Genomic DNA, 24,139 nt, shown 5'->3' on the forward strand with positions numbered 1-24,139 from the left:
AAGTTGAGCACTTATCTCTAACCTATTTGTATTCATTTTACTTTATAGGCAGTGGATCTCATTTTAGAAATTGCAGTTTGCTTCCAATTAACAACTTTGTGCCTTCTCGAGATGCATAATGTTAATTTCAATAAAGAAGTACGTAATATTTATCAAAAGCACATTAAAATATAGTTATCCACATTACTTTAAAGCACACACATAATTGAGGCATGTAATTGTTACACTCTTCTTTGACAAAAACTTGTAACCATACACAAGGATTCGTCAAATAATAATGCATAATAATGGAGCCAAGCAGCTCCATGATGTCGGACTCTGTGCTCTATGGTCTGTTCCCTGGGAAGCGCATCGAGACAAACATCAACTACGCCTGTAGGACCATCAACTTAGTGCGAGACCCTCTTTTGTCTACCCGAAACCTATTCGCCTTCCAGTGCAAAGAGTTGACTTCGACTGAGCATTGCCGACTGGCACATCTCAAGGTCCAGGACTACCTGCTGAGGGACGCACAAAAGCTAGGGACAGCCGCTACCAAGGTGGTGGGGAAAGGCCACCATCTAAGATGTTACTGCCAAAGTACAATAATGCCTGTTCAATTATTGGACCTTCCCAGTGCCTCAAATATAAATAGTATCTAGCATTAGAAAGAAATGCCTTCGGGTTTGTTGCAACTGCAGAAAAAAAATCAAACTCCACTGTTTGTTCTCCATTGCAAAGACAATACAGAACCGGACTTCTTTAGTAACTACGTTTACGTACATAAAGACTTTATGAATAAAAATATGCAATTTTTTTGGAAGTTAAGAATATTTACCATAATGTTTACCAGGAACTAAGTAAAGTACATCTCACTTCCAACACTACTGCTGCCAAATGGCCAATAAGTTATGGAACTAATACAACATGTCCTATTGAGGTAGATAGTGATGATTTACAGGAGTTGAAGATAATTCCAGTTAAAGGTTACTGCAGGTCGCATCATATGAATGACAAATAAAAATGGCAAATACTTGAAACACCACCCTAAGGTAAAAAAGCCAAATTAACAAATGTCACACAATTACCAAAATGATAGCAGGTAATCCTCAGTGTCATCTACAATGAACCTATGGCAGTGAGGGCAGGGCAAAAACCAGCAGTTCTTCATCCAAGGATGATACAATAGGATTTAGAATACAGACCACGAGAATTAGCAAGTGGGACCAATGATGCTGGCTATAGTCTTCCCAATGTTTCCTCGATGGTGCTAGATGACAGCGAGAAGCCTGACAGTACAGACAAGTGGGGGAGTTAAGAGACTGTTGAACAGGCTGAGATGCAGAAAGGTGTTTTGATTATAAAGGTGGAAGCTGATCTGACAACTGCAGATGACGAAACGAATGAGTGGTGCATTGATTGGGAAGAAAAAACTTGGAGACAAATGATCTCTGTTCTATAATATTTACATTCCGTGTAAAGATCAACGTATTCCACACTAAAGAGAAATGCGAGCTAATGCAACAGATAACAATTTCAATTTGATGATGCTGTTGTATCAATATACAAGTGTTTCAAACAGGATCCATCTAAATAGCAACAAATAGTATCTAAATGTTTCTGTTTTCTGGCCAGCAATTTCAAGAAGAACCAAGTCACTGTGCCTTAAAGACGGAACATTAAAAGTTGACGACTGTAATAGAGATCACCTCTGTAGGGAGCAATTAGTAGTGATATGCCAAGTTACACAAAGGTCAAGTAAAGAATGCTTTACAGACATACAGATCACGGTGCTGAGGGTACCTCTGGCTCTCCACAATATGCATTTTTAGTGCAGAAATTCAATTGCATTTCTACATGCAAGAAAATGGGCCATTTAATTTTAATATGTACAATATAAATTCAAAATCTTCCCTCTATCACCATACAAAGTTCAAAACTTTAACAGATAAACTGATTAAACAACAACTGGAATAGCTCTAAGTAAGTATAATACTTTGGGATACAAAGGGAAGCCATTGTCCATTAAGTTCACTCAAATTAAAGAGGACTCATTTTCAAGAGTCAGTGCAACAGTAAATAATTTGTGCCTAAAACAAAAATCAATTATCTTGTATAAGGATGAGGAATTTGTACATCATTAGGAAATATCATTGAAGGGAAAGGGGCATCTAAGATTGAGTTTTGTCAATAAGCAAATAATTCTGCCTTGTTTAAGCAAGTGAAGAATTATAGCCTGTTTAATTGGGGTTAGTTGCAAGGGAGAAGGCTATATGGCAAAAGCAAGGTTTAATTGCAGCTTTGTGGCTCAAGCCAACATAAATTTAAGCTAACATATTTCAGAATGCTTTGAGCCAAAAAGGCTTTAATTCAAGAACATAGCAATGTTTTGGAACACATTTTCTGGAGCATTTTTTGGAACACATATTTTCTGAAGAAGGGTCCTGACCCGAAACGTCAGCTTTCCTGCTCCTCTGATGCTGCCTGGCCTGCTGTGTTCCTCCAGCTCCACACTGTGTTGGCTCTGACTCCAGCATTGGCAGTTCTTACTATCTCTGAATGTTTTGGAACATTAAGTTACAAAACTAAACCATGTTTACTTTTATGGACTTATAGACTTATGGGTACACAAATTTGTGTCTCTGTAGTGAGTTTTGTAGCTGTTTGACCTTTCTAGATATATTAGTTGGGACATCTGGGATGATAGAAAATCACAAGGAAATGACACTACATACAGTATTCTAAAGAAGAATGTAAATGAGTTCACTGTTGCCACCATACCTTAGTATTGATCTATAGAGTTGATAAACCAAGGCAGACAAGATGTTATGAAAAGGACGATGTTACAAAGCGATTGGCATGTCAAAAAGGATTGAATCAGGAGACAGCAGAAAGTAATATCAGTAAGGTGATCATCTCTTTAAAGAAAAAAGTAAGGAATTGGGCAGACACTACCCAGCCAATACAAGACTGAACATGTTTGGGCACTAAATAACCAATTAGAGTTCAGGAGATCTCTAATTATTTGCAGGGACAGCAGCTAACAAGGGCTAAGTATTGATCCTCAGGAGTTCAATGTGCAAGAAACAAAGACAAAAGAAAGAGAGACAACTTCAGTCAAATGAACAAGAGACCTGTGTCCAGTCAATGACTGGCATCTTGAAGTAGATCAACTGAAATACCACTGCTTTTATTAAGTATTACCTCTTCTGTCCTTGTATGATAGACTGAAATTTGTAAAATTGTGAAAACATTGTACCTGGAATACGTTTTGTAACTAATCAAGACTATTAAACCTTTAGGATGGGGGGAATAAAAAAAAACTGTAGATGCTGTAAATCAGAAACAAAAAAAAAGAAATTGATGGAAAAACTCAGCAGGTCTGGCAGCATCTGTGAAGAGAAAATCAGAATTAACATTTCAGGTCCGGTGACTCTTCCTGCAAGCTTTGGATTAGTTCACTCAATCTACATTTGAAAGTGATGTAGGTTTTATAATTAAAATTTTAAAAAAAGTGAGCACCAAAATCTTGCAGGGTCCCTTATTCCAATCATTCTTTGAGACTATATATATTTCTAAATATGACCCAAAAGCATCACTACAGTCAAAGGAAGTTAGTCTGACTGAACACAGCCTGCTAGTGTGAAGGAGAAAGTAAGTGAAGGCAATAGTTTGCACTTTAATTTTCTTTTCTTTGCCTCCTATTCTCATGAAGGCACCAGTTCTTCCTGGAGTAGTGTCACAAGCGCCAACAGCTATCTAATATCTTAACTAAAGTGGCCATTCTGCATCAGAGCGTCTCCATGCAAAACGCCTCGAGGGAACACCACAGCCAAGCTAAATTAAGTCTCCACCAATCCAAACCACACACTTATTATATAGAGTCATACAGCATGGAAACAGACCCTTCGGTCCAACCAGTCTATGCTAAACATAATCCCAAACTAAACTAGTCCCACCTGCCTGCTCCTGGCACATATCTCTCCAAACCATTCCTATTCATATATCCATCCAAATGTCTTTTAAATGTTGTAATTGTACCCACATCCACCACTTCATCATGAAGTTCATTCCACCCTCTGTGTAAAGGTTTTGCCGCTTGTGTCAGATTTAAATCTCTGTCCTGTCACCTTAAAAATGCGCCCCTAGTCTTGAAATTCCCCGTTTTAGGGAAAAGACAACTACCATCAACTCTATACCTCTCATTATTTTATGAACTTCTATCAGGTCACCTCTCAACCTCCTACACTAATGAAAATCTTCTCAGTATATTGCGCTAGTATAGCTTGAAACACTACTTCAAATTAAAATCCCAAAACTCTGCAGAAGTTATCTAACCAAGAGGGGTTATGTCATAAAGCATCACAGTACACTAGTACAAATGCCACAGTAAACCATACAAATAGCATTCATCTGTGGTGAAAATAATCAGTACCATTTGTAGAGAAAAATATGAATGCACATAGCAGTAAAATTCATTACATGTAAATACACTCACATTGAGAAGCCCTGACCTAGAGGCAGAAGCAAAGTGGGGGTTGGGACGTCAGTTGGAGTCACAAACTGAGATTTTGCTACCTTGGAGTTCACAACCCCAATGACAAATGCAGAATCATCCCCTACCCCCACTCGTAAGTCTTCTTCTTTCTCCCTGTCCCCTCCTCCCATTTCTCATCAAGGAATCGTGGTAATTTTCAAGCCTCAAAATGGCTGACAACAGGAAAAGGTTTGGGAAACACTGGTCTTAGGGATTCAAAAAAAATACTATTTCAAACTGAACTTCGTATGACGCAGTTTCATCATACTAAACCACCAAGATTGTTCCTTTCAACATTCTATAGGCATCCTGGTCACTTTATCTGAACCTCATTGGAGTTGAGTAGGATATACACAACTTCATTTGTACGGTGTTCATAGTATGGATAAACAAATATCTGATTTCCCACATTTTGTAGTTAAGTGGATGCAATTACTCAGGTTCAAATAATTAGTCAATCAACTTCATGTGCTCTATTGTAGATTCAATTTCAACATCCAATCCCAATTCTAATCTCAAATAATCATGTCGTGACAGGTGTTCTTGAAAAATTCCATCAAAGCGTTTTATAGACATCTTTCGTGTAAAAATAATGGAACTGTCCTATAGTAGGCACAGTTACTTTCCATCTAACTGGCAGCAATATTTATTTGTTTATGAATTGTTTACTAATTAATTTTACATATATAATGTTCCATTGATCTATTTAAATTCAAGTTTTGGCAAGGACTTTGTGATGCTTAGGAACATAAATATCACTTACACGACAGCAGATGTTGCATGCAAAAGATAAAGCTAATTTTGTTAGAATGTTGATCATGGGCAATGACCCAGGATTGAAACTATGTAACGCCAGAGGAAAGTGCTATTTTCTAATTAATAGAGCCTTTTGAATTTGTAGAAGGTGAGATCATGCTTTTGTATCTGAAAGCATCAGTCTAGTCTAAGTGGCAATGCTCATGATGGATAATTGAATTTGATATCCCTGCCTCAAAAAGGTTAATCACTTAATGCTTCTGAGAATTGGTTCCATTTCATCTAGATTGTAACTCTTTGTAATGATGGCATGGATCTTAGTCAGGGAGCACTTCTACACCATTCAAAAAGACAGAAATAAAGTTATAAAAATGGGTAAGTGTTATTACTATTTTGAACAGCTGAATATTGTATATTCAAAGCATCATTACCACAAATTTATTCCTTGATCTAAATGCCTTTAAAAAAAACTCCTTGAAATTAATTTAACATCTATTAGTATTATGGAGTATAGATACCATAGATCACTATATGTAAGTCAACCTTTGGAGTCTTTTAAATATCTCACCAAAATGCGAGCTCACTTATTCAGAGTATAAAATGTGAATTGCCAGTGTTAGCATAGGTGCACATCATATTAAAGTGTGAAAACAAATAACACAGGTAATTCGAATTAAAACATGCCACATTTTATTTGAAGTCATAATTCTACAAGGACAATTTGAACCATAATCAAAATGTTTAAAATCTAATCAAATTCATCATATCAGCAGCTGAGTTCATCAAATGCATCTTAGTCACTTTGGCTATTGCATCATCATAAGAAAACCATTCCTGATCAGATGCTGTGCTTTCTGCTTAGTCTCTTTATACCTACAACAAATCTTTCATTCCAGCCACTGAATTGGATATTCCACATTTATTTGAACAATCCAATTGCAGTTTTTCCATTAATAACATCCATTGTGGTGGGGGTGGGGGTGGCATGGTTGATCCTATATGGTTTCTTGCATTGTACTTGAATCATCATTTGCATCTCACAATAATAAACAAAAAAATGTTTCATTTCCAGGTAATTAATAATTTCTGTAGCCACTGCCTACAGGATTCTGCACTCGTCATCCAGAATGCAAATCTTATTTTGCTGATAACCACAGCCAGTTTTCAGAACAGATTTCAAAAGAAAAATGATTTTCACCTAACCTGTGTTACTAACTGCAGATTAATTTATCCGCATTATATTTTTATCATGGTAGCTCACATTGGTGATCTCTAGGTCTTGTGCCAGACAATATGCTCTACTATAGTTTAATATCAAACTTATTCTCTTGTTGCTCATGAATAAGTAAAGACATGATGTTAGCAAGCAAGAACCCCAGGGACACCCCTTGTCTCGACTTACTACAATAGACAGCAGAAATATCACAGTAGGTTTAATGGGAAACAAACTTATTCATGATATCTTGAAATTGCAGTTTGTACAAACAACACTAAATGAATCAGCCTTGATGTAAAATGGGAACTTCAAGTATGGTGACAGATGACAGTACTAATTCATATACTGATAACAGTGTGGAGCTGGAGGAACACATAAGGCCAGGCAGCAGAGAAGCAGGAAAGCTGACGTTTCGGGTCAGGACCCTTCTTCAGAAATGGGGGAGGGGGAAGGGAGTTCTGAAATAGAGAGAGGAGGGGTGGAGCTGGGGAAGGTAGATGGGATGGTGATAGGTGAGCGCAGGCAGGCAGTGGTGGAGATTGGTCAGTGAACAGGAGGAGCGGATAGGTGGGAGAAGACGGACAGGTTGTGTCAGGTCAAGAGGGCGGGGGATGACAGGGAGGGTTGGTCGTGGGATGAGGCCGGGGGTGAATGTCCCCACACCCCCGGCCTCATCCCACGATTAACCCTCCCTCTCATCCCCGCCTCCTTGACCTGACACAACCTGTTCGTCTTCTTTGATAGTAGGAACTGCAGATATTTCGGTTCGCACTAAACAACCGCACCTCCCAGTCGCGAACCATTTCAACTCCCCCTCCCATTCCTCAGACAACATGTCCATCCTGGGCCTCCTGCAGTGCCACAACGATGCCACCCGAAGGTTGCAGGAACAGCAACTCATATTCCGCTTGGGAACCCTGCAGCCCAATGGTATCAATGTGGACTTCACAAGCTTCAAAATCTCCCCTCCCCCTACCTCATCCCAAAACCAGCCCAGCTCGTCCCTGCCTCCCTAACCTGTCCTTCCTCCCACCTATCCCCTCTTCCCACCTCAAGCCCCACCCCCATCATCTCTTCCCACCCCCTTGACCTGTCCGTCCTCCCTGGACTGACCTATCTCCTCCCTAACTCCCCACCTACACTCACCTTTACTGGCTCCATCCCCGCCTTTTTGACCTGTCTGTCTCCTCTCCACCTATCTTCTATCCGCCTCCCCCTTTCTCCCTTTTTATTTCAGAAGCCCCATCCCCTCCCCCATTTCTGAAGAAAGGTCTAGGCCCAAAGCGTCAGCCTTCCTGCTCCTCTTGACGCTGCTTAGCCTGCTGTGTTCATCCAGCTCTAAACCTTGTTATCTCTGTCCGTCTTCTTTCCCGCCTTTCCTCTCCTCCCACGTCACTGACCAATCCCCACCACTGCCTACGTGCACTCACCTATCACCATCCCACCTACCTTCCTCGGCCCCACCCCTCCTCTCTATTTATTTCAGAGCTCTCTTCCCCCTCTCCCGTTTCTGAAGAAGGGTCCTGATCTGAAACGTCAGCTTTCCTGCTCCTCTAATACTGCCTGGCCTGCTATGTTCCTCCAGCTCCACAGTGTGTTATCTCTGACTCCAGCACTGACAGTTCTTACTATCTCTAATTCATGTACGGTTTGTTTTGTGTCTTCATTCCTTAACCCCCAACCAAGAAAGATGATGAGTATGAAGAGTTACCTAAATGCCATGACAAGCGTTGACAGTTTGTTCAGGTTGGTCTACACTGATTTTTTTTTTTAAAAACTCCTGGGATGGGGGTGTCACTTAAAGTCAGCATTTATTGTCCACCACTAATTATCCTTGCTAAAGTGATAGTGTGCTGCTGCCACGAACCACTACAGTGTGGGATTAGCTACACCCAAAGTCCATTAAGTAGGGAGGGAGGGGGCTAGTTTTGCTCAAATATGCTTTTGAACAAGAAATGAACATAATGCACACATGCAGGCTTGGAAGTAAAGTAGTCCCTAGAGCAATTTGCCAGGTAAAACACTATTTGCCCAAATATTATTTAACAGGGAATTGGATCTGCCTAGGAATGTTCTTTAGAGGCAATTCAAGCATGGTATTCATTTACCAAAGCTGGGATTAATTTGCTGACATCATCTTGAAATTGCTGTGACTGAAATGATTGATTTAAGTACTTGAGTGAACAGACTCTAAAATGTCTTTCAAAAAAAAACTAAAACATCCTGCATCACACAAACAAATCAGACCATTTAAAAATTTTAAAAGTACAATATGCAGAGACAGCTGTGAATGAATTGGTGCATTCCTCTAAATTTTGTCAATAATGCAAGCATTTTTTTTTAAAATTCGTAAATCTTTCATGTTAGTATGATACATCCAATATATTTTTTGATGGCTTCAATCACTGCCCAAGTACCAAATGTCTGTTTAAGAACAGGCATGCTGTTGAGGCTAGGCATGGAATAAATGAGAAGAATGGACAGGAGATAAATTTTCTTCAGCTTCCCAACACCTCCCAACCACCACCAACCTTAAGTAAAAAGCAGTTTCACCAAAGGCAGTAGACAAAGAATCACTGATTCACAACAGTTATTACTTTCCTGCTCCATGAATATACAGTCATAGAGATATAAATCATGGAAACAGACCCTTTGGTCCAACTCGTCCATGCCAACCAGATATCCTAGATAAATCTAGTCACATTTGCTCGTATTTGGCCCATATCCCTCAACTCTTCCTATTCATACACCCATACAGATGCCTTTTAAATATTGTAACCGTACCTGCCTCCACCACTTCCTCTGTTAGCATATTCCATACACGCACCACTCTCTGCATGAAAAAGTTGCCCTTTAGGTCCCATTTATATCTTTCCCCTCTCACCTTAAACCTATGCCCTCTAGCTTTGGACTCCCCCACCCTGGGGAAAAGACTTTGCCTACTTCCCCTATCCAAGCCCCTCATGATTTTATAAACCTAAGATCACCCTCAGCCTCCGACCCTCCAGGGAAAATAGCCTCAGCCAATTCAGCCTCTCCCTACAGCTCAAATCCTCCAACCCTGGCAACATCCTTATACATCTTTTCTGAATCCTTTCAAGTTTCACAACATTCTTTCTGTAGCAGGGAGACCAGAACCGAATGCCGTATTCCAAAAGCGGCCTAACCAATGCCCTGTACAGCTGCAACATGACCTCCCAACTCCTATACTCAATGCACTGACCAATACACGCAAGCATACCAAACACCTTCTTCACTATCCTGTCTACCTGCAACTCCACTTTCAAGGAACTATGAACCTACACCCCAAGGTCACTTTGTTCAGTAACACTCCCTATTAAGTGTCCTGTCCTGATTTGCCTTTCCAAAATGCAGCACCTCACATTTATCTAAATTAAACTCCATTTGCCACTCCTCAGCCCATTAGCCCATCTGATAATGATCACATTGTACTCTGAAGTAACCTTCTTTGCTGTCCACTACACCGCCAATTTTAGTGTCATCTGCAAACTTACTAACTATACCTCATATGTTCACATCCAAACCATCTACATAAATGACAAAAAGCAGTTGACCCAGCACCAATCCTTGTGGCACACCACTGGTCACAGGCTTCCAGTCCAATAAGCAATCCTTCACCACCACCCTCTGTCTTCTGCCTTTGAGACAGTTCTGTATCCAAATGGCTAGTTCTCCCTGTATTGTGTGATCTAACCTTGCCAACCAGTCTACCATGAGGAACCTTGTCAAACACCTCACTGAAGTCCATATAGATCACATCCACCATTCTGCCCTCATCAATCCTCTTCGTTACCTCTTCAAAAAACTCAAATTAGTGAGACACGATTTCTCATGCACACAGGGATGTTGACTATCCCTAGTCAGTCTTTGCCCTTCCAAATACATGTAAATCCTGTCCCTCAGGATTCCCTCCAACAACTCGCGTACCGCCAATGTCAGGCTCACCAGTCTATAGTTCCCTGGCTTTTCCTTACCACTTTTCTCAAATGTTAGTCAATCTCCAGTCTTCCGGCACCTCACTCTGATACAAATATCTCAGCAAGGTGCCCAGCAATCTCTTCCCTCACTTCCCACAACTTTCTTTGTTCTCAAAATGACAGTGGTTCTAGTAGAACATCTATTGCTTGCCGTTAGCTGGGGTTTAACTTTCAACTTCAACACGGATAGAAAATTTCCAGATTCTGATCACCCTGCCTCACTCCAATGAAGTCCAAGGAAAGGGCAAAGGACAATCTGCCTACCAAATAACATTTGTTTTCCATCCTGTCACACTTGATGGTAGCTTTCTTTGAAATTTCATTCTTGGGGTCAGGGCAGCACTTATTGGCTTCCTATTGCCCACTCACAGGCCAAATCAACTAAGGATAACAGATTTCCTTCTGTAAAGGGGATATTAACGAACCAGATGGGTTTTTATGACAGCGTCTACAGGGGTGAGGCTGGAAAAGCACAGCAGGTCAGACAGCATCCAAGGAGCAAGTAAGTCAACATTTCAGGCTGAAACCCTTCATCAGGACATATAACAGTGGTTACAAGGTCACCATTGCTTTCTTTTAAATTCCTGATTTTTATTGGATTCAAATTTCATCATCATCTGCTACAATCAGCAACCTCTAGTTTTAGACTAATAGTCCAGTTAAGTAACCACTACTCTGCTGTGTCTCCGTAGTCCAGGGGGCTTTAACATTTTGGGAGTGAAGAGAGAGGAAGAGGCACATTGCGGAACGGTGGAAACTAGAAATTATACAGATTTTGAGACAGAATTCTGAAGTGCAGAGTTGACACAGCTGAAAGCACAACAGTCACTGACAGGTCAAAAGGAGAATGATGCACAGAGGGATGAGTCAGAGAAACGGAGATCGAAGGAGAATAGATGTGCAGGAGATTGCAGACTTGGGTGAGAGACAAGGCACTGAAAATATTTAAACTTGTATTTTAATTCTTTAATAATAGCAAAACATCTCTTCCTTTAAGTAACTGTATGCACTTGCTCTGCAGCAGACATACGTTAAATTCTTCTGGCCTACCCAAGTAATGAAGGAGCAATATGGACAAAAATATTTATAGAAATCATAGCTTCAGGACTGTAATTAATCCATTTCCATATGTGTCCACAAATGACTTTTGATCTGTACAGTCAGGAAAGTAAACTTTATTTAGATTATGTTGCTTGTCTGAAACAATCTCTGCTCTGAGCTATAAACTGAGGCAACATACTTCTGTTGTTATATTGACAAATTGAATTACATAGTTTCAGACACTAAATACTAAAACATCTGTAAAGTTAACTAGAAACCATAGCAGATATTGAGAGGCAGCCATGTCATTTTGTTTTAATTATGTTCTTTTCTGATGCTCTTATTTTCAAGAAAAAGTTCTGCTTATTTCAAAAGTTATTAAAAATAGAAAGGATTTCTGCCACCTTATTATCTTGACTGTAGAATACAATGATTCAGAATGGACGAGCGGTAGAGGTGCCTGGATCCTGCTATCTTATCCAACTGCCCATTCATCACGTGCAAGCCCAGACAGAGAATAATAAACAACATTCTTACACTAGTTCATGGATTCAGCATTTTGCAGGATGTGTAATCTTTCCAACACCAGGCTCATTAGGAAGACTGTTTGAACTATTTAAATCTGTCCATAATAAACATTATGGCTAACTACCTGTAGTATTTACTTCTTTGGGTTGGTTAGCTCAGTTGGCTGGATTGCTGGTTTACAATGCAGTGTCAATAGCAAGGGTTCAAATCCCAAACCAACTGACATTACCATGAAGGGTTCTCCTTCTCAGCCTGGTCTGAGGTGTGGTAACTCTCAGTTTAAACCACTATCAGTCATATCTTTCTAATGTGAGAGCAATGCTATAGTCTGGTTGGACTATGGCAACTATTTACTTCATGTCATCTATCTTCTGTTCTTCTGCATATTGTGATGTCAAATATTTTGTCCACTAATGCATCATATTCAAGTGTGATTTAATGTTGGAATAATGTAAATATTATTTAGGGCTTTGTATTGATGTCCTGGAAGAATAACAAATTACCACAAATTCTCCATGAAGAATAAAAAGTTGATACAATGCTGAACTGCATGTGGAAACAATTCTGTGAATGCTCTGCCCTAAGTAGTTTTCTTGAAAATTACTGGAATTCACTAGGAAAATACTGAAGTACAAAACATTCATAATCTTGCACATACTAGTTGAGAAGATGGAGAAACTCCAATAAAAACCAATTTAGATTCTCATGATGATGAAGTATTACAAATAAGGATAGATAAAGGACATAATCATAATCATAAACTAATAATGATTCACATCCCATTTACCATAAAATATAAATACAAAATACTCTTTGTACCAATTACTATTTTAAGTAGATCAATACAAATATATCCATAATTTAAGGTTCAATTCATCTACATGACATGGGAGTGCCTCATTAAAAACAGGTGCAATATCAATTTGATTGTACTGAGTTACAATGAAATCACATTTTCAGGCATGCAGTTTGCAGATGCACTTATAATCATCAAATCTTGTCACACAATCCAGGTTTACCATTAGGGTCATACTGGTGAAAAGCAAAAGATCATGACAGTTTAGATCATACCAAAATAATGTTGCTGTGTTTTTTTTTTATAATTCAAATTTTATTTTGAGGAAAAGAAATAGACAAGAGATACACTAAAACAAAATGGAATCAAAAGTACATTAAACATTCCCATTGTTGCAGAAATGATTCTCTTGGGAGATTGCAAATCCCAGTCCTATTCATAAAAGCCACCAGACCAGAATTTGCAGTAGAAGTTATACCAGATGTTTATGTGGAAAATGAGCACAATTATTTATTGTATTACTGGGCCATTCACTTTAATTTTATATCCATAATCCAATGTACACAAAATATTTCCCTTATACTTTCAAAAGAGCAATTACAAGAATCTGTTGTCTTGAAAAAACATACATATTTTCTACGAATGATCATTCAAAAAGAAAAATATCATGTCATATCCATATTTGATATTCCAAGCATTCTCTTTTACACAATAGTTTCTACATAAGTAATGTTTATTAAAAATGAGAAATCTATTCAAATCAAAGGAGAAATTATTCTCCACACTTTACAGTAAGTAGGACTTTTACAAAAGCACTGCCTTCATTACATGAAATAAACACTATTCTTTCAAATTTCACTCATACATATTCAATAGATATTTTTTTGAATATACTTGCACTTTTTATTTTGAAAAAAAAGTGTTCACCAAGCAGTTCATTAGAACAAGCAAGCACAAAATCTGTTCAGTGGTAACAAAGCTTGGGCTACAAGTCATGTTTTGTTCTGATATATACAGCAGTGCTAGACAATTACTAAAATTACACAAAATATGCAACTTAATTCTAGGTTTATATTTCTATTCAGTACACTAAACGTACACATCATACAATTTGAAAAAAATTGATATGGAGGCTACTATTATGCCATAGGTTCTAGACTACGATCAGTACTTGTATAGAACAAAGTAGTTATCAGTCCTGAATTATATGGTTAGTTCATTGTCGCATTAATCTAATACAAAAAATACCAAGAACAACAGGTGGGAGGAGTAGACTATCAGGCTGTGCAGTGGGGCCCATTTTTTTCCATTTTCCACCACCATTTTCATTTTAACAGTATGCATTGTCATCCAAATTGGGAATAGTGTCAGAGTTGTTTGTCTAAATTGCACATTGTCACCACAGATCAGTGTACTGACTTTTCTCCCAAAACACACACTCCATTACATTCTAGTGATCAGCATTACACACGCGTATTCAGGCCATTCCTGGCACGTACCATTTGCTCAGGGGAACTGTGAGAATCAGGACGCTACACCCTAGGCACATCCCTAGAGCTACAGGAACATGAACCCAGACCTTCTGGACCACAGTTAGAGATGCTACCATTGTGCCACAAGACCCTCCATTGGTTCTTATACATTTACTCTAACCTTTCCTTAATTAACAGTAACTGGTTCTTAAAAATCACAACTGGAGCATTAATACATCCATACTCAATTAATACAACATTAGCATGCTGGTGTTAGGGAACTCCAAATTTTGAACTACTGACATGAAGGACAAGAAACAGATGTTGAGGACAGTGTAGAATTTTGATTGAGTGGAAGCTAATTGAGCATGGTTTCCGTAACATTGTTGGCCCTGTCTTTCTTATTGAGGGGTTGTGGGAAGTGCTCAGAGCTGCCACAGGGCACTGCAATGCTATGAAGCAGTCTGGAAAGATAGCGTCCTGTAGTCAGCATCACCGTGAAGCAATCTGGGAAGAGCGTCCTGCAGACAAATGGCAGAGAAGTTAAATAGATGTTTTGCATCAAAGCTTTATGGTGGAATGTATTTCGAACACCCCATTAATAAAGAATACAGGGGAGGAATTAAGTACCATCACCACAAGAGAAGTAGTATTAGACAAACTAATGGGGCTAAAAGGCAGATAAGTGCCCTAATCTTGATGGCTTGCATTCTAGGATCCCAAAGAAGTAGCTACATATGTAGCAGATGAATTGGTTGTAATGTTCCAAAAATCCTTGGATTCTGGAGACCTGCCAGAGGACTGGAAAACTGTCAATGTGATACCCCTATTCAAAAAAGGGAGGAGAGGCAAAAAGCAGGTAACAATAGATGATTAGCCTAATTTCAATTTTTGGAAAAATGGTGGAATCAATTTTAAGGAAGTATAGCAGAACATTTGGAAAATCATAATTTAATGCAGCAAAGCCAACATGACTTCATGATGTGGAGTGCCAGTGTTGGACTGGGGTGGACAGTCAGAAGTCACATGACACCAGGTTATAGTCCAACAGGTTTATTTGAAATCACAAGCTTTCGGAGCGCAGCCCCTTCTTCAGGTGCAGACAGCGAGCAGGGGACACAGACACAGTTTATATGCAGAAAGATCAAGAGATCATACAACTGGTGTGAGTGGAGTGTCAGATGATAAGTCTCCGCAGGTGACCTAGAGTATTAGATGGTGAGTCAAGTGTCAATAGCTGAATAACCAGCAAGGGGATGGCCTATAATCCAATTCAGTGATGCATACAGAAAGTTACAAAAAGTTAAAAAGTAAGGTGCTGCTGGAAACAAATTAAATGACTGGAATCGCACGCCAAATTCAAAAAATTGTACAAACTAATTAAGGTAGAGAGATCATAACAATTTAATCAAGGTGCTGCTGTCAAAACAGGACAGTAAGGAAGAATTTAGAGTGCGGTCACCTGTCGCACGACATGAACCCAAGATCACGGTTGACATTGTCTTCATGGGTATGGAACTTGGCTATCAGTCTCTGCTTAGCAATTCTGCTTTGTTATGTATCTCGAAGTCCATCTTGGAGGGCACTTACCCAAAGATAGGAGGCTGAATGCCCTTGACCACTGAAGTGTTCCCCAGCTGGGAGGGAACATTCCTGTCTGGCAATTGTTGCGCAGTGTCCATTCATCCATTGTCATAGTGTCTGGAGGAAACTACAGATCAGTGAGTCTAACATCTTTGGTAGGGGAACCATTGGATAAAAAAAATCCAAAGGGACAGGATTAATTTCCATTTGGAAAGGCAAGGATTAATCAAGGGTAGACAGCATGATTTTAAGGGAGAGATCATGTCTATCAAATTCAATGGAATTTTTCAAAGGAAACTAGGTGCGTAGACAAAGATAGCGCAGTTGATGTAGTCTACATGAACTTCAGTAAGTCTTTTGTCAAGGTTTTGCATGGCAGACTGGTTAAGAAGCTAAGAACCCATGGGACTGAAGGCAATTTGGCAAACATGATCCAAAATTAGCTTAGTGACAGGAAGATCTTAAAGCATGTTTGTGAGACTGGAAGCCTGTCCAGTGGTGTACAACATGGTTCAGTGCTATGTCCCTTGATGCTTGTTGTGTACATTAATGATCTAGACATGAATGTAGGAGGCAAAATCACTAAGTTTGTAGGTGACAAAAAACAAACTGGTGGTGGTGTGTTAAATAGCAAGGAGGAAAGCCTTAGACCACAGGATGATACAGATGTGCTGAATACTGGCCAATAGAATTTAATCCTAAAAATTGAGGTGATACATTTTGGTAGGGCTAACAAGGCAAGGGAGTACGTGGTGAATGGTAGCACTCTATAATGGATCAGAAGAAACTTGATGTGCATGTCCATAGATCCTTGAAGACAGCAGTACAGGTAGAGAGGTAGTTAAGACGACATATGGGTCACTTGTTTTTATTAGTCAAGGCAATGAATACAAGAGCAAGGAGGTTATGGCGGAGCTCTATAGAACGTCAGTTAGGCCGCAACTGGAGTAAAAAGTGTTAAGTTCTGGTCGCCAAAGAAGGATGTGATTGCACCAGAGAGGGTGCAGAAGAAATTCACTAGGATGTTGCCTGGGCTGGACCGATTCAGCTAAGAAAAATGAGGCTGGGGTTGTTTTCCTTAGAGCATCAGAGGCTGAGGGGAGATATGATTGAGGTGTACAAAGGCCTGAGTGACAGGGACAGGCGAGATAGGGAGAAACAATTCCCCTTAGTAGAGAGGTCAAAGACAAGGGGACACAGCTTTAAGTAAAGCAGCAGGAGATTTAGAGGGGTTTGAAGAATTGCTTTCTCACACAGAGTTGTGGGTATCTGGATCTCACTGCCTTAAAAAAGGTGGCACAGGCAGGAAACTTCAAGATTTAAAATCTAAATTAGACGAACACCTGAAACAGCCAGTAGCATACGATGCCACGGGCTAATTGCTGGAAAGTGGGATTAGAATAGGTTGATGTTTGATGACTGGCATTGACATGATGGGCTGAAGGGCCTCCTTCCATCCTGTAAAAACTCTGACTCTAGGACACCAAATGATGGCAGAGATAGGTAGTGACTATAGCATCCACAGCACTGACAAATAGATTGCTCCCTCTTGGAAACCACTAAGGTCTAACCACCTTACACATATACACAGTGTTGTGATTAAAACTTAAAAAAAAGGACATCGAGTCTCTATATCTTGGAGGATATCAATGGATCATATCAATGGAGGAGGAGCGGGATACCATTCAGCCCTTCAAGTCGTCTTAGCCATTCAATAAAATGCTGGATGCTCTTCTGGCTGCCTACACTATGCCCATAATCTGATTCCCTTCATATTCAAAAAAATTACCAACTTCTGACTGGAATATATCTACTGACCGAACACCCACTATCCTCCTGAGTGAATATTTCATCTCAGTCCTAAAATGGCCAGGCCCTAATTCTGAGGCTTATACCTGTTGTTCTGAATATCCGTAAAAGGCAAAAAAAAAACTTCCAGCATCTACTGTACCTCATCGAAACCCTTAAGGCTCCTTAGACAATACCTTCCAAACCCAAGATCACTTTGAAAGACAAGGGCTGCAGATACATAGGAACACCACTACCTGCAAACTCCCTTCCAAGCAATTCACCAGTCGGACTTGGAAATATAAAACACCATTCCTTCACGGTTGCTAGGTCAAAATCCTGGAATTCCTTCCCCAAGAACATTGTGGGTCAACCTACAGTACGTGATCTGCAGCATTCCAAGAAGGCAGCTCACTATCGCTACCTCAACAGCAACTAGGGACGGACAATAAGTGCTGGCCAGACAATGACTCCCACGTCCCACAGGGTGAACGAAAAAGAAAAGCATTTTCTACATTTCCATAATGACCACCTCTCATTGACTAAACTTCAAGGGAGTCGGGCCAAATTTATTCATTCCCACCTCATAGGACAAACCCTTCATACGAGGAAGCAATCTAGTGAATCTTTGCTCACGGACACTCCATCCCACGCAAGTATAACATTCATTGGGTAAAGAAATTGAAGTTTTCCATAGTACTCCAAGTACAAATGAGTCATACCAATTCATATATTGCAGCTTTCCATAAGATCATACACTCATCTAATTACTTACTTCAGAACAACGTATGGATGAAGATTATACCAAAAAAAAACACTCCTGAAATCAGTCACTAAATTCAATGCACAACTTCTGACTAAAATGAAACCCCAACTTAAAACAAGCATCAAAACTATGCAGGTGCCCTTTTTAAAAAAAGGTAAACTTGCACATTTTAACTAAATACTTAGACATAAAATTCCTTTGTTTGTTCAATAGCCATTACTCAATGAGCACTGGGAGAAACATTGCTATGCCCAGGACTGACTCCAAGATGTTTAATTAAAACTGAATAGCATTGCGCTTTCATTAGTGTTACTTCCAATAAAATTGGTCACCATCTTTCCACAGCCTCAAAATTCAACAGCAACAAAAAGTTACTATGCAAACACCACAATGTTCAAAGCTGTTCTCATGTTTGAAATAAATCCTTTAGACAAACAAAAATTAGATTTGTACCATTCTCAGAAATGAAGCTCTCTTCTATATGCTTATAACAATAAGCAAAGAAGTCCAGCAGCTCCTGAGATTCTTTTACCATATCAGAATTGTCAGAAGGATTCCCACATTGAAATTTCACAGTATTTAGATAATCAGTGGTTCACTGCAAAAGCGCTAAAAAACCCCAGGAATTGTTTCACACTAAGGCAGAGACAAGGCATCATTTTAGCAGTCAAATTAAGCAACTCAAAATGCAGAATATTAATATTGACTAGTAAATCTTTACCATAATGCCTTGTCCTATGCCCTTTGATTTGCAAATAGCAAGCTGTTGTTTATAATACATTTTTCCAGTCTTTTTGCCACTGTACCATTATATTTCAGCATTTTCAGTTGAGCAGTTCCTAATAAATACCATAATGTTCTTCAGAATCATTATGGATGTAACAGTACTAGTAATTAGAGAAATCATTCACTTCATTTGGGGAAAAGAAATCCAATAAGCTCACCTTCCATAGAATATTCTTGGTATACCATACGATAAGTATAACTTTCTCAGTAGCAGAATTATTGAAAGTACTGTTGGCTCATTTCCCTACAGAACTAAATCGGAAATAAGGCTGTTCAGATACATTCACACAATATAAATATGACTGTCTACACAGGGCTACTAAGCTTAACCTAATAATACAAAGCAACAAACAGGACAACAGACAGATTGCTCATGATAACAGTCTTTATATGGTTTTTTATTATTCTATGACATAATAAATACATCAGAAGTATTAATCAGTCTTCGTACTCAGTAAGTTAATATACTTCAATAAATTTCAAGGGAGTAACTCATCTAAGAGCCAGATTTTGAGTTAACTTGACTGACAGAAGGGTCATTACACGCTTCACCCTATTGTTCTTATTGAAATTACACACTGAATAAGACAGCGTACTTCAGTCCAGCAAGTTACTTTTGATTTTTTTGTTCCTGATTTTGAAAGCAAAATGTAATTTTTTTTACTCCACATTTACAGGAGTAATAAAGGCACATGCATCATACATGGCACAGGAGAATGTGACATTTTCATGAAAAATATCCTTAAGTACAAATGGGTAAATATGAAAATGTCTAGGGCATGTTTTTGTCAACTGGATACAGAATGCATGATTAAAACATCAGATTCAACATAAGAACCAATGGTAGAGTTCATTGCGTGGAAATATGTTATTTCAATTCAACAGCTTGAGCCATTAAACATTTACAAGAAAGTACAGTTCAAATGTGAAGTTAATTACAGTTTGAAGAATAATTTTAACAATTCAAGAGTCTTTAATCCTTTTGTTGATATGCACACTGGGGTATTACACGGTCTGCATTTAAAGCAGGCTTTCAGTACATTCAAACAAGTGCCCACTTCTCCAGCAATTATGTTGAAGCAGTGCAACAGAAATCTTAGTGCTTCAGTTTATTAACCACATAGGAAAATATGTCTGCAGCAATTAAAGTTTATTTTACATTAAAAGATATGAAACAGTTACCTGCATGGGACAATGATGAACTGGAATCCTTTGCCCTTATAAACTGGACACTGGTTTGCAGCACATCCTGTTAACTAATATTTAACATCGAGCTAACAACAAAAATAAAAGAGATTCTTAAAAAAAAAACATATACTTTTGTTCACATATCGTCATTGAATTGAATTCGTGTAGAAAGAAGCCCTAAATACAAAACCTACTGAAGCATTTTTAAATTTATTCATGGGATGTGGGCATCACAGCAGTTACTATCCATCGCCAAGTGTTAACCATATTGCTGTGGGTCGGAGTCACATGTAGGCCAGACCAGGAAGGATGGCAGTTCCCTTCCCTAAAAGGGCATTACTGGACCAGATGTGTTTTTCTGACAATCAACAATAGTTTCATGGACACTGTTGGACTCCATTTTATTGAATCTAAATTCCATTCTCTGCCAAGGCAGGATTTGAACCTGGGTCCCAGAACATTACCGGGGTCATTGGACTAATAGTCTCACAATAATACCATTAAGCCATCACATCCCCTTATTGGTCCATTGGTCCAAAACAGAACTTGATAACACAATGTGAAACAAGCATCTTAATCACGAACAAATCCTGCAAAATATATTGTATAGATTATCTGTCCTAGGTGCATGTTCTTTTTCAAAAAGCGCTAGTCAGCACTAAACGCAATCAGAAATTTCCTATTATATAGGGTCATCTGAGCAGACAAAGGTCTCATTTGGAGTTACAGTCTCCTCCCTTGAGCAATGGGCACAGAAGCACGCTTAAAAAAAAAAGTACTATCATGAAAATGTTGAAAAATTTCAGAAAGGGGAGGAAGAAATAGGAGCTCTCCACCAAACTGTTCAAATTTCAAATAGATTTGCCCAGCCAAGAAACTGATCGCTTTGATTGTCAAACTGTCACCTCTCGACTCAGCGCATCATAGAATTCAGCCCCACTTCAACACTTAAAAGTTGAAGTCATACAGTCATACAGCACAGAAACAGCCCCTTCAGTCCAACCACTCCATGCCAAACATAATCCCAAACTAAACTAGCCCCACCTGCCTATTTCTGGTCCATATCCCTCCAAACCTTTCCTATTCATGTACTTATCCAAATGTCTTCTTAAACGTAACTGTACTTGAATCCACCACTTCCTCAGCAAGTTCATTGCACATGCAGACCACCTGTGTAAAAAAAATTTGCCCCTTATGTCTTTTATAAAATCACTCTCCTCTCACCTTAAATGTAGGCCCCCTAGTCTTGAAATCCCCCATCCTAGGGAAAAGACATCCACCATAAATCCTATCTATACCCCTTATGATTTTATAAACATCTATAAAAAGGTCACCCCTCAATCTCCTATGCTCCTATGCTCCAGTAAAGAGTCCCAGCCTATTGAACCTTTCATTATGACAAACCTTTCATACCTGGCAACATCCTAGTAAATCTCTTCTGAATCTTCCCTAGCTTAATAATATCCACCCTATAACAGGTGACCAGAACTGGACACAATACTCCAGAAGAGGCCTCACCAATGTCCTGTACAACATCAACATGACTTCCTGACTCCTATACTCAAAGGACTGAGCAATGAAGGAAAGCATGCTAATTTAGAGTTAGATGAGGTGTTTGGGTTAGTTAGAGATCACTTGATCAAAAAGGTTACATGATTATTTCAGTACTGACAGCATGTGATATTGTTGGCCGAGCTGTCTTTCAGCTGAGACATTGAAACACAATTCCAGAGCTTATTCAGGCCAACAAGATCATCCCAGCCACCACTAAAATTGAGCAGAAAATTTTCCTGATGCCTTAAAAAACATTGCCCCTCAAACAATTTGGACAAATGCCTGCTGACTGCAGCCTATTTTTTTTTTTGGAAACTATACACATCCTACAAATTGAGATTACTCAAATGTCAAGACAGAAATAAAATATGTTGGAGACACATGTAGCTAAAATAACTCCTCAGAAGCCAGCATCTCATCACCAATCACCCTTTATTTACAAATGCACAGCCTTTAACCACAGCACTGACTTTCATTGAGTCAAGCACTGAGTGCTCAATATACTGGACATTCCTCCTCATATGTCAGCTGAATCTCCCTGATTGGGGTTGTTAAACGGGTTCAGTCAGGGAACTCATTCTAGGAGGTCCAGCTGGCTGACCTTGTTATAATCACTGCATCCTTCCTAGTCCACAGACACAGTGAAGTCCGATTCATTGACAGGCTCCTTGGGGAATTTCAACACCGGGTCAGGTTCCTCCAACTTGGAATCTGACACAGAAGGCACGTGTAGACTTTCATTTCTTTGTTGCAGAGGTATAAGTATCAAGGTAGCTACTTCCATCATGTCAATCTCTGATTTAAAAGGGCTCTACAATGTTTGATGGAGAGGGTGAATCAAAGGGTTCCTGATGAATTTCTGAAGGCTCTGAGGGGCAGGGAACGGTTTGCTCCCATAGTTTGCGAATTTGCCGTTTTTGAATTATCCACATGCTTCTTCAGGACAGTCACAGCTACCCAAACTTTATAAGTCACTGGTTCTGATCTCGCGTTGATCATGCCTCTTACCCATGTGGCACCATTTCCCTGATTCTTGCACCAAATTTTGTCCCTGTATCAAACCATCTCTCTCACTTGGTGGGATATTGGGTCCGGCAGTAGAGTTCCTTCTGCATCCAGGTCCAGGAAGATCAGACTTAGCATGGCAAGGAATCCCATTACCAACTTGGCTGGTGGTATCACTGTAGTTGCATGTGGATGGTCCTATAAATCAAACAAGAACTATGACAACCTCATATCCAGTGAGGCTGTAGGCTGTAGGCAGTTTCTTCAGCCCAGCCTTCAAAGTTTGGACTGCTCTTTCTGCCAGGCCATTGGTTGATGGGTGGTAAGATAATGTCCTAACATGCTGAATCCCATTTGACCAAGAACTAACTAAAGTCTCTGCTGGCAAATGATGGCCTGTCAACTGTGACCAATATCTACGGGACTCGCGTGTCAGAAAAGATTTGCACTTTTTTTTTTCTATCATCCTCCAGTGTTTTGATGAATAAACTCTATGCACGTCCAACCACGTTGAGTGGGTGTCTACAAGAACTAAGAACATTTAACCCATGAAAGGACCTGCAGGGTTGACACACAACTGAGTCTAAGATTCACCCAGCCATTCAAATAGATTTGGGGAATCTGCTGATGGTAACTTTTGTCCTTGTTGACTGTCGTACTAACATGGCTGTGTCTGCATCCGAGCCTGACCATAAGACATGAAGATATCAGCAAGGGTTTTAGGGTTAAACGAAATTACAGGCTTCCGCTAGTTGCTGCAACCTAGTCACAAACCATGGGAGTAAACAAAATGACTGACGCAAACATGTTTCCTCAGGATCGTCCTTTATACTCGTTGCCACTGAAATAACACTTCAGAGGTTGGCATCCCTTCACCTTTTATTGACAAATGCATAGCCTTTGACAACAGCACTGCTTCTCACTGAGTCAGGATTCCGGGCTCAGGATCCCTGACATTCATCCTTTTAAGTCAGCCACATCTCCTTGATTGGACCATATCAAAAGCCCCAGTCAAGGAACTCATTCTATAAGGCATAGAGCTGGATGAACAGAGCAGGCCAAGCAGCAGAGGAGCAGGAAAGCTGACGTTTCAGGTCTGGATCCTTCTTCAGAAATGGGGGAGGGGAAGGGAATTCTGAAATAAA

Source organism: Rhincodon typus, chromosome 10 (genome assembly GCF_021869965.1).
Source record: "Rhincodon typus isolate 14 chromosome 10, sRhiTyp1.1, whole genome shotgun sequence".
Taxonomy (NCBI): domain Eukaryota; kingdom Metazoa; phylum Chordata; class Chondrichthyes; order Orectolobiformes; family Rhincodontidae; genus Rhincodon; species Rhincodon typus.